The 15,459-nt window shown below is 38.2% G+C and overlaps 1 pseudogene; it reads left to right on the top strand.

Annotated features, from left to right (window-relative positions):
* The first annotated feature begins 5,448 nt into the window (after positions 1–5,448).
* Positions 5,449–9,312, top strand: LOC116097488 (annotated as a pseudogene).
* Positions 9,313–15,459: the final 6,147 nt, after the last annotated feature.

Here is a 15,459-nt window from a genome sequence, read left to right as displayed (position 1 = left end):
CCATTCACTTTTTATAACTAGGATTCAAAATTATCTCCTATGAAGTTTCATGTGTTGAAAGCTTAGTACTATTGAGAACATGAGATCTAATAGCATCTGTAATTCCATGATGAATAACTGAATGCATGATTTAAAGGTGAAAGGTCATGGGAGAGTATGAGTTCCTAATAAATACTGTCCTTTGGAGATTGTATCTCTCATCCATATGCCCATTTTCCTTCAGGTTTTGGGATATGAACATTCTCTTCTGTCACATGTATTTGTAAACATTATAATCTGCGTCACCACAAAGCCATTGTCATAGATTCACCTGACCATGCCTTGATGTCTCTGAATCACAAAAGGAAATTAATCCTTTCTCCTTCAGACATTTCCCTGAGGTACTCTGTAACTTTGACAAATGTGACTAACAAAACCTTTAACCTCTTATTCGTGATTGTGATATTATCAATGACTCTTCTGCCACCATAGTGTGTGTGTGTGTGTGTGTGTGTGTGTGTGTGTGTGTGTGTGTGTGTGTACGAGGGTGGGCAGGGAGGAAGGAAGGAGGGAGAGACAGAGGCAGAGAGAGGGACTCATAAAGTTCTATGGCCAATGTTACAATTCAAATTTTTACATCCATACCTGGGCATAAATTCATAATAGATGTCACTAAAATGGCACTCCTGTTCTTCTAAAGCCCTTTCTTCTATAAAACATATAAAAGCTATTATTATAATTTGTTAGCAGTGAATTTTCTTTTTAAATTTTAATAGTTTTCAAAAGGAACCTTTTCATTAAAGTAGTAACATTGAAACTCTTCCAGAAGGTAATTAAAACTTCTTTCCATTAGAATTCCCTTTTCTCACATATAAATATAATGAGCTGCACACTGCACCAGGAGAAACTTTTAGTATGGTTTATATGGCATCTGCTAGTTAGGTATTTAAGCCTATATTTTTTTCTGATAATAATTTAATTGTGTTCTGGGACCAATGAAATTATGACTACACAGAATTCAGTTAAACTTCTATTATAACATTTTTTCACAAAATTTTAAATTATTTTAAATTTTAAACAAGAAATCAACATAAGGAAAACTATAATGGCCGTGTCACTGAAGCCAGGCACAAGACACTCAGATTTTTGCCTTGGGTGAGTAGAAACAGAGGGCAGATAATTAAATATCAAAATATCTCCACTAACTATTATGTTGATAAATGGTGCCAGACTTCTGCCACGTCAGCCCCCTAATCAGATCAAATTCCTAGAGAAATCTCCTAAGAACATTAAATGCTGATGATAAAAAAAAAATAACCAGGTTTCTCCCTCTCAACCTCCAAGATGTTTTTATGCAACAAAATGCAAATTAAGTTTTCCTTTAAAAAAAAAAAACACAAAACAAGACTTATAGCTGGGTGTGGGAATACACATCATTATTCCCAGCACATGGGAGGCAGAGGTACGGAGATCTATGTGAGTCTGATGCTATTCTGGTCTGTATGTTCAGTTCTAGAACAGCTAGAGCTAAGTAGACAGAGAGTTTGTAAAACAAAAGGGAATGAAGGAGAGAAGGAAAGAAGAAAAGAAGGAATGAAGGAAAGATTATTTTCTTGTACTGTATTTTGCTAGGTTGTACTCCTTGTAAACATATGTACAGTGTCCATGGAGGTCTGAAGAAAACATGGGTTCCTCTGCAACTGGAGTTCAGACAATTTGTTGTTAGATGCCATATGGCTCCTGTAAACCAAACCCAGGTCCTCTGAAAAGGCAGCAAGTACACTGAACCAGAGATATTTCTACAGCCCTGGATTTTAGTTTTCTTATGCATTCATGTGTCTTTTATCTTTTACCCACATACAACATTATGAAGTAGAGGTACTTGATAATCTATTTGTATGGAATGATAAATCTCTCATTTAAAACTGTTTTGAAAATTAATATTTTAGGATTGTTTTATGATTGGTATATGAAGAAATTATTTTTGTTTTTGTTTACATTGCAGTACATGGAATTAAATCTAAGTTAATCATTGTACCACTGAACTATTATACTGAACACTAACAGATGTAATTTTAAATTTCACCAGGAATCATAATTAATTGTCAACTTACCAGGATCTAGAATCTAGTATATAACCCTCTTGATATGTCTTGGAAGAGTTTCTAGATTGAGAAACTGAACTAGCAAGACTTGTGCTCAATGTAAGTAACTCAATTCCATGGGCTATAGCCACTGAGTGAATAAAAAGGAGAACCAGCGGGGCACCAGGATTAACCTCTTTGCTTCCTGAATGTGGATACAGTCTTACCATGTCCTTGCTCTGCTGTCTCCCTAACTTCCCCAGCAAAAGAAACCTCCTTTCTTCCTGAAAGTTCTTTTACCAGATATTCTGTGACTAGAGTGTGAATAATATATTACTCCCCTTAATAATACACACTAAAATAACTAGGAAAATTTAAATAAACTTAATTGCATTGCTTTATAGTGAGATAGAAAGTCTTTTACATTTTAGTTGCTGTTGTTCAGGAAAGCATTTCTACCTTTAAGAATTGCTATCAAAGCTGAAGAACAAATAAAATAGACAGATTTCTACCACATAACTAAGAAACTGAAAGCAGTATCCCAAAGATATAGGGACATTTCCTCACAATGAAATATACCAAGATTATAAAATGTAAGACCAAATAATGGAGATGATAAATAGCACTGAGCTATAGTCCCGTCCTAACAAAAATGATTTTAAAATTCATGAGGAACAATATTGATTGTCATGCCAGGCAGTGGTGGTGCACACCTTTAATGCCAGCATTTGGGAGGCAGAGGCAAGCAGATTTCTGAGTTTGAGGCCAGCCTGGTCTACAGAGTGAGTTCTAGGACAGCCAGGGCTACACAGAGAAACCCTGTCTCGAAAACAACAACAACAACAACAACAACAACAACAACAACATTGGTTGTCAACTTAACACAATCTAGAATTATCTATGCTATAACCCTCTTTACATGTCTCGGAGGAATTTCTAGTTTGAGAATTTCAAGACTGAAAATTGTTCAACTGAGCTGAAAAGACATCATAAATGATTTATACTTCTGATACAGTTTATACACTAGAGATATTAGAAGCTGTATTGAATTGGATAAATTTAGACAGTTGCTTATTTAATTATTACTTCATAACACTTACCTCACTAGTCTCTACCAGTGTATTTTTCTCATAAATCTGAACGTTGGAGGGAGCTCAGCTGAGATGGAACACCTCCCTTGGAAGGTAATTGGCTCACATAGTGGGAAAGTACATAGGCTTGAGCTAAAGCATTAGGCTTTGGGTCTATAACCCAGCTGAGTGTGTTCAAAGCATAACAGTTGCATTCCAAAAACATAACTCACAATGAAAGAGAAATATATGCTGAATTCTGATTTAAATGTAGAAGTCACATAACACAAATCGTACCATATTCTATTTATTAAGTCCATCACAAAAGACTATTCAGGATTAGGACATCAGACTTGCAAATAGGATTTCAAGGCCAGAATACATGAAAAACATATGAGAATGAATTTACAGTAGCACCATGTCTCTAAATATCATGAAAATCAACCATTGATTATTTTTTCTTTATTTCTTCCTTTATCTTCTTCCTTGCTAACTTCATCCGGCTTTAATCTTACTTTCTGTATATCTCTCTTACCTGTTATGTATTCTTCCTTTGATATTCATTCTTTCTGTCTGTATTCCCATTTTATCAGTTATTGTTACCTTATGTATATCTTGTTTATTTGTTATCTATTCAAAGAAAAATTATTGGAAAATCAATTTGTCTGGAGATGTTACAGTTTATAATGCATCATTATTTCTACAAAATGACTGATAGTTTATAAATACTTGCTTCTTTGATCTACACATAGCAATAAAATAATATACATAAAATAATACACATAAAATAATTATACATACAATACACATAAAACATATACAGATAAAATAATTATAGATAGAAAATTTCCATGCATTAAGTGGATTGCCTTATGAGAGTCAGTTGTTTACCTACATATAACTTCCTAGATAGAAGATATCAGGATAATCAATATATTAATCATATTAATATTAATATATGAATTGTCCTTGATGTTTACTGTGCTGAAATGATAGAATAGTTCTTTGTTGGTGACAAGTTTGGCATTTGGAAGAAACAATTCCAGATTGATCTGCCAGGTAATTCTTAGAATGTAGTTGTTGGACCTATGTGTAATCTTTTCCTATATACTATACATGTTATTTCATTTATGCACTGACTTGACCCTTCTCTATCATCTTTAATAAGGGATTTCACACATAGCCATAGGTTTCTAGCCAGGTAGGTTTAGTTTTCCTTCACTGGTAGTTCAAGCAAGGGTCTAAGCTAAGCAGTTGTGAACTGTGTTGGTTCCTACATGTCCAGCATTTCTGTTGTTTCACAATTTCAACAATGAAGTTGTTGCTAGGACTCTGCAAACTTGTGACTAAGTAGTTTTGAGACTATCTGATTGAGTTTCACTAATTTGTCACTAGTACCTTGTGATTGAAAAAAAAAATCTGATTCTTTCAATATCTATTAGTACTACAGGTATTATTTTTCAAAATGTAAATAATACTCTCCTGAATGAGCTATTATTTATACAAGGTAAAACCAACTACAAAAAAAATGTAATAGCTGTATTTAACACTGACTATCTTATTCAGTCTTGGTATAAACTCAACATAACATTAGTTTTCCATGTCATTCATAGCTTCAACAACAGAGTTGACCATATAGCTCATACAGCTATGTAAATGTGCTACATCTGGGTCTGCAATGCATTGAGCACTAAAAGCCTTAAGCTGTTTCATATATGGATTGGTGCATAACTCTATTTGTCTAATCAAGCTAAAGAATTCTTGTCTTTATTATGACATGCTCAAGGTACAATTTTTTTTTTCTAGGTTGGCTACAGTAGCATTTCTTTCTTTTTTTTTTTTAGATATTTTTTTATTTACATGTAAATTTCTCCTTTCCCAGTTTCCCCTCCAAAAAACAAACAAACAAACAAACAAAAACAATAAGAACAAACCCCTGTTGCCTCCCCCCTCCCCATGCCTGCCACCCACCCTCTCCCACTTATTGGCCCTGGCATTCCCCTACACTGGGGCACAGAACCTTCACAGGGCCGAGGTCCTCTCCTCCTATTGATGATTGAATTTGCAATCTTCTTCTATACACATGCTGCCAGAACAATCAGACCCACCATATGCAGTCCTAGGTTGGTGGTTGAGACCCTGGGAGCTCTGAGGGTACTAGTTCGTTCATATTGTTGTTCGTCCTAAGGGGCTGCAAACCCTTCAGCTCCATTGGTCCTTTCTCTAACTCCTTCATTGGGGACCCTGTACTCAGTTCAATGGATGGCAGTGAGATGGCTCAGCCGTTAAAGGCTAGGCTCACAATCAAGGTATAATTTTAACTTTAAAACCACTGCTCAAAAGACCTTGTTATCTGTTCATTTCAGTTCCTATATTTTTATTAATAGTGATGCTGGTTTCATAATTCTATAATTACCTACTAAGTAAAATTATAGGGAAATAGTTTTAAAACAAGGTTATAAAACAAACAAACAAATAAACAAACAACTTGCTGTGCACAGCTGCAAAGCGTCCTGAATCTACAGACATCAGCTTTAGGTCACGCAGCAAGATTCAAAGTACGAAGAGGACCTCAGAAACCATGCTGAAGCCATACAGAGAAGCAGGTAGTGTTTTCATTCAAATCCAGCAGCTCCATGAAGCCATGGCTGACACCTTCCTGGAACAGATGTGCTGCCTGTATATTGACTCTGTGCCTATCATAGCCCACAACACCGGCATCATTTGTACCATTGGCTCCTTCCCAATCTGTAGAGGCTGAAAGAGACAATTAAGTCTGGACTGCATGTGGCTCAGCTGAATCTCTATCACGGAACCCATAAGTACCATGCAGAGATCATCAAGTCTGTCTCCGCAGCCACAGAAAGCTTTGCATCTGATTCCATTCTCTACTGTTCCCATTACAGGGGCTCTGGTTACAAAGGGGCCTGAGGCCTGGATTGGACTCATGAAGAGCTGCAATACTGCAGAGATGGAGCTGAAGAAGGGAACCACTCTGAAGATCACCCTAGATAACACATACATGGAAAAGTGTGAGTAGAGCACCCTATGGCTGGACTATAAAAACATCTGCAAGGTAGCGGAGGGAGACAGCAAGCTCTATGTGGACAATGGGCTCATGTCATTGCATGTGAAGAAGAAAGGTTCTGACTACCTGGTGACAGAGGTGGAGAATGGTGGCTTCTTGGTCAGCAAGAAAAGCATAAACCTGCCTGCAGCTGCTGTGGACCTCCCTGCCAGAAAAAGACATCCAAGATCTGAAGTTTGGGGTGGAGCAGGATGTAGACATGGTGTTTGCATCTTTATTCGCAAGGCAGCTGACATGCATGAAGTTAAGAAGGTCTTGGGGGAAAAGGGCAAGAACATCAAGATCATCAGCAAAATTGAGATTCGTGAAGGTATCTGCAGATTTGATGAGATTTTGGAAGCCAGTGATGGTATCATGGTGGCTTGTGGTGACCTGGGCATTGAGATTCCTACAGAACCTTCCTGGCTCAGAAGATGATGATTAGATGATACAATTGAGATGGGAAGCCTGTCATCTGTGCCATACAGATGCTGGAGAAGATGATCAAGAAGCCATGCCCTACCTGTGTTGAAGGCAGTGTTGTGGCCAATGCAGGTCTAGATGGAACAGACTGCATCGTGCTGTCTGGGAAAACAGCCAAAAGGCACTACCGTCTGGAGGCTGTTGGCATACAGCACCTGATTGCCTGAGAAACAGAGACTGCCATCTACCACTTAGAGTGACCCAACAGCCATAGGCATTGTGGAGGCCTCCTTCCAGTGTTGCACTGGGCCCATTAAGGTGTTCACCAAGTTTGTCAGGACTTCTCATCAAGTGGCCAGGTACCACTATGTCATTGCTGTGACACACAATCTCCAGACTATTCACCAGGTCTATCAGTACCATGGCATTTTTCCTATGCTGTGTAAGGATGTGGTACAAAATGCCTGGTTGAGCATGTTGACCTTAGTGTAAACTTGGCCATGAATTTTGGCAAGGCCTGAGCCTTCTTCAAGAAGGGAGATGTGGTCAGTATGCAGACTGGGTGATACCTGGGCTCTAGCTTCACCAGTACCATGCTTGTAGTGCCTGTACCTTGATGGCCCCCTGGAGCCCCTCTTCTAGCTCCTATCCCTTCTCCTCTCCTCTCCTATCTATTAGGCCAGCAATGCTTCTAGTGCTCCCGCTGCACTGGGCCCTAGTGTGGCACTGGTGGGCTAGGACACCGGGGAAAATTGCATGGAAAACATGCAGTAGAGCCCAGCTATTTTTGATGGCCATACCTGAGTCAGGGGGAATGAGGAATACAGGTTTGGAAACCTTCTGATTTTATCACAAAAGGGCAGCACCATCTCTGTGTACTATGCACCTATAGAAAGTTGTCCAGAGAATTCCCAGCCTTAGCCTGGAGTCAGGAGATAGAGAGAGTAGGAGTTGGGGGCATGGGGCCAAAGGGTTACAGTGTAGATGACTTTTGGCCCTGGCCCTGACTTGCTTTCCCAATAGCTTTGTCCTCCCCATCTTCCTTGTGCACTTCACTGCTGTCACTGCAGATACTCCACTCTCTACCTTGTACTTGGCAGTCTCCAGCCCTGTTGCTATAGTGCCCACCTGAATGTAATTAAAAAAAAAAAAAAGACAGCTGAAGCACCAAAAGAAAAAAAAATTAAACTTGCCTTTCTGGCCTGCACCATCCACCATGGCAGACCAGCAGTTTGTTCACCAATCTTAAGACTCCACAGTCTGAAGAACTCCTAGGAGATCTGCTGCACCCAGCAAAACAGGAAAAAAAAATCCTCCCAAATAACCCTAGTCACTGTGAACTCCAAGAAACCCAGCAGAATCAGGACCCATCCCCTCCACTTGAACCTCATCCCCTTTCCAGCCTGTGCCTTCCACCTGGGCAGATCAGCAGCTTGTCTGCTCCTCTGAAGACCCCACAGTATGAAGACCTCCCCAAAGAGGAGATCTGCTGCACCCAGGGTAAGATACCTCACAGTTTGAAGGCCTCCCAGGAGATCTGCTGCACTGGGGGCAACAGACACCACAGTATGAGGCCTACTAGGAAATCGGCTGTAGCCAGGGAAACAGTTGAACATCATTCACTGAAGACCCAGCAATCTGAAGGCCTCCCAGAAGAACTGCTGCACCCAGGGCCACAGGTCTCTCAGGAGACCTGCAGCAACACAGGTACACTAGAGGCAGACTACAGACAGAGATATCCATACCAGGTAACACCAGAGATAACCGCGTGGTGAGAGGTAAGCACAATACCATAAGCAACAGAAGCCAATATACTTTGACACCATCAGAACCCAGTTCTTCCACCACAGCAAGCATTGGATACCTCAATACAACTGAAAACCATGATATTGAACTAAAATGCTATCTCATGAAGATAATAGCATCCTTTAAGGAGGATATAAATAACTCACTGAAAGAAATACAGGAAAACACAATCAAACAGGTGAAGTCATTGAACAAAGTGGACTAAGACCTATAAATGAAACAATAAATAAATGAAAAAGAAAACACAAATAGAGGCAACACAGGAAATGGGAAGCTAGGAAACTGATAAGGGGCTACAGATGCAAGCATCAACAACAGAACACAAGAGATAGGAAAGAGAATCTCAGGCCTAGAAGATGCCTTAGAAGATACTGACACAACAGTCAAAGAAAATGCAAAACATTAAAAGTTCTCCCAATCCATAACCTCCAGGGAATCCAGGGAACTCTGAAAAAGACCAAAGCTAAGAAATAATAGGAATACAAGAGAATGAAGATTCCCTGATCAAAGGACAAGAAAACATCTTCAACAAAATTGTAGAAGTAAAATTCCCCAACATAAAGAAAAAGATGGCCACAAATGTACAAGAAGCCTATAGAATAACAAATAGAGTGGATCAGGAAAGGATCAGTGACAAAGCAAGCCTCAACAGATGAAAGAAGATTGAAATAATCCTATGCATCCTACCAGATCACTATGGACTAAGGCTAGATTACATACCAGCAAAAACAACAGAAACCTCACACACCGATGAAAACTGAACAACTCTGTACTGAAGGATAATTTGGTCAGGGAATGAATAAAAAAAGGAATTAAAGACTTCCTGGAATTCAATGAAATGATGATGCAGCATATGCAGACTTATAGGATATGTTGAAAGCAGTGTTAAGGGGAAAATTCGTAGCACTAAGTGACCTCTGAAAGAAGTTGGAGAGCTCCTACACTAGCAGCATAACAGCACACCTGAAAGCCCTAGAACAAAAGAAGCAATCACAACCAAAAGGAGTAGAGAGCAGGAAATAGTAAAACTCTGGACCTAAATCAACTAAATAGAGACAAAGAATCAACAAAACCAAAAGCTGGTTCTTTGATAAAACCAACAAGATAGAAAGCCTGTTTTCCCTGCTCACCTACCACCCAGACTAACTAACTAATTGGCACAGAGATGGTATTCAAATTAACAAAATCAGAAATGGAAAAAGGAAACATAACAACAGAAACTGAGGAAATTCAAAAATCATCAGATCCTAACACAAAAGCCTATACTCAACAATGATGGAAAACCTAGATGAAACTAATAATTTTCTAGGCACATACCACATACCAAAGTTAAATCAAGAACAGGAAAACTATCTAATCAGGCCCACATCCTCTAAGGATTCACTGAAAATCTCCCAACCAAAAAGAGGCCAGGACCAGGAGGATTTAATGTGCAGTTCTACCAGATCTTTAAAGCAGAGGTAATACCCAAACTCGTCAAATTATTCCATAAAGTAGAAACAGAAGGAACACTACCTAATTCATTCTATGAAGCCACAATTATTCTAATACTTAAACCACTTGAAGAACCAACAAAGAAAGAGAACTTCAGATCAATTTCACTTATGAATATTGATGGAAAAATATTCAATAAATTTCTAGCAAACAGAATCCAAGAACACATTAAAACCATCATTCACCATGATCAAGTATGCTTCATCCCAGGGATGCAATGTTGATTCAATATAAGAAAATTCATTAATGTAACCCACTATGGTAAACAAACTCAAAGAAAAAAATCACATCATCGTCTCAATAGATGCTGAAAAAACCTTTGACAAAATAAAATACCTTTTCATATTAAAAGTCTTAAGTTTCTCAAGAAAGAAATTGAAGAAGACCTCAGAAAATGGAGAGATGTCATATGGTCATGTATTGGTAGGATTCACATAGTAAAAATGGGCATCCTACCCAAAGCAATCTACAGATTCAATGCAATCACCATCAAAGTTTCAACACAATTATTCAAAGACCTGGAAAGAGCAATTCTCAAATTAATATGGAAAAACTAAAAACCTGGATGTCGAAAACATTTCTTAATATTAAAAGAACTGAGGGAATCACCATTCCTGACTTCAATTTGCACTACAGAGCAATGGTTATAAAAATTGCATGGTAATGGTAATCCATTGTATTGATTAGTGAAATATAATTGAAGACCCAGAAAAGAAATCCCATGCATTTATGAACACTTGATCTTTGATAAAGAAGCCATAATTATACAATTGAAAAAAGAAACCATCTTTAAGGAATGGTTCTGCTCTACCTGGCAGTCAGTATTTTGGTACCTGGTATATGCCTAGAAAATTGCCCATTTCATCCAGGTTTTGCAGTTTTGTTGAGTATAGGCTTTTGTAGTAGGATCTCATGATTTTTTGGATTTCCTCGGATTCTGTTGTTATTTCTCCCTCTTCATTTCTGATCTTGTTAATTGGGATATTGTCTTTGTGCCCTCTATTTTGTCTGGCTAAGGGTTTATTTATTTTGTTGATTTTCTCAAAGAAACAGCTCCTTGTTTGGATAATTCTTTGTGTAGTTCTTTTTGTTTCCCTTTAGTTGATTTCAGCCCTGAGTTTGATTATTTCCTGCCTTCGACTCCTCTTGGGTGAATTTGCTTCTTTTTGTTTTAGAGCTTTTATATGTGCTGTCAAATTGCTGGTGTATGCTCTCTCCAGTTTCTTTTTGGAGGAATTTAAAGCTATGAGTTTTCCTCTTAGAACTGCTTTCATCGTGTCCCATAAGTTTGGGTATGTTGCGGCTTCATTTTCATTAAACTCTGGAAAGTCTTTTATTTCTTTCCTTATTTCTTCCTTGACCAAGTTATCATTGAGTAGAGTGTTGTTAAGCTTCCACATGTATCTGGGATTTCTATTGTTTCTGTTGTTATTGAGGAGCAGTCTTAACTCATGGTGATCTCATAAGATGCAAGGAATTATTTCAATCTGTTGAGGCCTGATTTGTGACCGACTATATGGTCAATTGTGGAGAAAGTACCATGAGTTGCTAAGAAGGCATATCCTTTTGTTTTAGGGTAAAAAGTTCTATAAATATCTGTTAAATCCATCTGTTTCCTAACTTCTGTTAGTCCCACTGTGTCTTTGTTTAGTTTACTTTTCCATGATTGGTCCATTGCAGAGGGATGTTGAAATCTCCCACTATTATTGTGTGTGGTACAATGTGTGTTTTGAGCTTTATTTAGTAAAGTTTCTTTTATGAATGTAGATGCCCTTGCACTTGGAGCACAGAGGTTCAGAATTGAGAGTTCATTTTTATAGATCTTACCTTTGATGAGTATGAAGTGTCCCTCCTTATCTTTTTTCATCATTCCAGGTAGAAAGTTTATTTCATTCAATATTAGAATGGCTATTCCAGCTTGTTTCTTAGGGCCAATTGCTTGGAAAATTGTTTTCCAGCCTTTTTTTTTTTTTTTTTTTTTTCTGATTGATCATGGAAAAGAAAACTAAACAAAGATGCTTTTTTTTTTTTCATTTGGTGTTTTTATTATTATGTGACAGGAGGAATTTCTTTTCTGGTCCAATCTATTTGGAGTTTTGTAGGCTTCTTGTATGTTCATGGGCATCTCTTTCTTTAAGTTAAGGAAGTTTTCTTTTAGAATTTTGTTGAAGATATTTACTGGCCCTTAAAGTTGGAAGTCTTCACTCTCTTCTATACCTAGTATCCTTAGGTTTGGTCTTCTCATTGTGTTCTGGATTTCCTGTATGTTCTGGGTTAGGAACTTTTTGCATTTTGCGTTTTCTTTGACTGTTCTAGCAATGTTTTCGTATCTTCTGCCCCCAAGATTCTCCATTCTATCTCTGTTGGTGATGCTTTCATCTATGGTTCCTGACTTCTTTCCTAGGCTTTCTATCTCCAGAGTTGTCTCTCTTTGTGATTTATTAATTATGTCTTCTTCCATTTTTAGGTCCTGGATGGTTTTGTTCAATTCCTTCACCTTTTTGGTTTATTCTTTTCTGTAATTCTTTAAGGGATTTTTGTGTTTCCTTTTTAAGGATTTTTACTTGTTTACTCATATTCTCCTGTAATTCTTTAAGGGATTTTTGTGTTTGCTCTTTAAGGGCTTATACCTGTTTACCTGTGTTCTTCTGTATTTATTTATGTCCTTCTTAAATTCATCCATCACCATCATGAGATGGTGATATGGTGGGAGTACTATGTTCTGATGATGCCAAGTAGTCTTGGTTTCTGTTGGTAAGATTCTTGTGTTTGCCTTTTGACATCTGTTGATCTCTGGTTTTAGATGTTCTTGCTGTCTCTGGTTGGAGCTTGTTCCTCCTGTGTATCTGTAAGCCTGTGTCAGCACTTCTGGATGATCAGCTCTTCTCTGGTAAGACAAGTTAGCAGAGGTCTGTGGTCAAAGCACACCCTGGAGACAAGCTCTCAGCTTGCAGGAAAGGTGCAGAGAGGGTTGTGGATCAGCAGACCCTCCTAGTTGTAGGTAGAGGCAGAAAGGATCCTGTCCCATCTGCCTTGCCACTTCTGCCTCTTATAGAGACTTGACTATATATGGTCAATTTTGGAGAAAGTTCCATGAAGTGCTGAGAAGTGGTATGTTTTTGATATTTGTGTGAACAGTTCTGTAGATATATTTTAGGTCCATTTGATTCATAAAATTTGTTAGCCACAGTATTTTTCTGTTTATTTTATTTTATTTTTTTAGATGACCTGAGTATTGGTGACAGTGGGGTTCTGAAATTTCCCACTCTCAATGTGTAATGGTTGAAGTGTGATTTAAGCTTTAGCAATGTTTCTTTTACAAACACAGGTATTCTTGCGTTTGGGTCATTGATGGTAAAAATTGAAATGGTTTCTTGATAGGTATTTCCTTTGATGAGAGTAAAGTGTCTGTAAAGTTATCTTTAATTATCAAGATGTAATTTTCTTCTCAGAGGTTTATTGCTGAATAATATCGTTTCTAGTTTTTTCTATACTCTGGCTGACTGGCTGGCTGTACTCAGTTGTTCTGGCTCAAACTCCTCTCCAAGCTTACTGATTCAACTTGGCTTCTCTCAGCATTTCATTAAATTGTTCTGCTTGTCTTTAAACTAACTGTGGCAATCTGTTGTAATCTTTTGGCTCCTCATTCTCTGACTCATTTGGTACCTTGGCATGTTCGTTTTTAGAGCAGACTCCATGGAGCTGCATTCTGTTCTCTTCTCCTTGGTTGTTTGTGGGGAAGTCCTTTCCTTGTGTTTAGTTATGGGTACCCATTGTGAAGCTCAGATGCTAGGTAATTTTTTTTAAAATACTATAAAAAATCACTCATATGAATATTTCAAGAATTTACAGCCCTTAACATGAAATATTTTTATTGCCTTCAGAGTTCACATCTCTTAGTGATAAACATGAGTCTGTCTTCCTACCTGCCTTGAGAATTATTTACAATCCCTTTAGGTTATAATTCCACAGCCTCTCAGTTCAATTATCCACATAGCCCTCTTTCACAGTTACAAACCACAGAAGAACTTGTCATAACACTGAAATCTCATTCAAGGCATAACTAAATTATTCTTCCCAGAAAAGACTGTTCCTTAAGCTTTTATTCCTATTAATTCCTTATACTATCATTATCAACCAGAGACCTCTGAGATTAGAATGCTCATCATACCAATAGTTTTTAATTTATACATTTTGTTCAACAGCACAGCTAAATTCAAATTCTTGCTGAGATGAGACAGTTTTAGGTTCCAAGACTTGTATGAAAGTTAAGGTAAGTGTACCTCTCAGATGTACATTTCAGCCTCCAAAGTCATAATTTCACTAGTTAACGTTTTATTTACTACTATAAGGACTGTTTTCATTTCAAAACATCTGCATCCTAGTCCTCAATGTGGAATAGCTGTTGCTGTTCTAAACAGATCATGTGCAAGAGTTAGTTACAAAACCTTCTGTTGCATCCAGGAGGACAGAAACAGCCTTCATTGGATATTTGTTAAAACTGTGTGTTAACAGTCAACCTTGATAGCGAGCCGTTGCTTGGCAACCATGTTGATAAGGAAATGCTGTGTTGCATTCTTATGTTTCAGTTGTTCTTTGATACAGATACTTTGTACTGTATAAAACTGTAGACATCCAACTTTTTACCCAGCTTATCCACTAAAGTAGGTAAACTGCTAATGAAAATTATGAAGAAACATAGAATTATGCATCAAAGAGCATTTCAGTATTCTTGTTCTTTTAACTATTAGGTTCCCTAAACTGGAAATGCAAACTAGGCAACTGGTTTATGGAGTGGGAACAAGACACCATACCCTTGGCATGGCTTTTCTGCTAAACAATGGGTTTAGCAAGTTGGGACTGTACCAGGTGGAAAAGTGGCCAGTGTTTAGGTCCTCAGGTTAATAATGAATACTATCTCCTAGAGTTATTGCTTGTTCATTTGAGATGAGCAATTTTCAAGAGCCAGGGTAGTGACTCAATAGATAAAAGCATTCGATGTACCCCCTGAGTTCCCGGGATTGGACCACCCACCAAAGAGTACATATGGAGTGATCCATGGCTCCAGCCCTGTGTGATGCAGAGGATAGCCTTGTTGGATGCCAGTGTGAGGAGTGGCCCTTGGTCCTGTAGGGATTTGATACCCCAGTGTAGAGGAATACCAGGGCAGTGAGGTGGAAGTGGCTGGGTGGGTGGGGGAGTACCCACATAGAGGCAGGAGAAGGGGGAGTAGGATAGGGAGTTTTCAGTGGGGAGACCCAGAGACTGAGGGACATTTGTATTGTAAATAAATAAAACATCTAATAAAAGAAAAAATAAAATGAAGCTAAAAGCTGGGCGGTGGTGGCACACGCCTTTAATCCCAGCACTTGCGAGGCAGAGGCAGGCGGATTTATGAGTTCGAGGCCAACCTGATCTACAGAGTGAGTTCCAGGACAGCCAGGGCTATACAAAGAAACCCTGTCTCGAAAAACCAAATAAATAAGAAGGAAATAAATAAATAAATAAATAAATAAATAAATAAATAAAACTAAAA

This window comes from Mastomys coucha, unplaced genomic scaffold (genome assembly GCF_008632895.1).
Source record: "Mastomys coucha isolate ucsf_1 unplaced genomic scaffold, UCSF_Mcou_1 pScaffold1, whole genome shotgun sequence".
Taxonomy (NCBI): Eukaryota; Metazoa; Chordata; class Mammalia; order Rodentia; family Muridae; genus Mastomys; species Mastomys coucha.
Note: the sequence above shows the minus strand (reverse complement) of the source record. Positions and strands in the feature narration are given on the sequence as shown.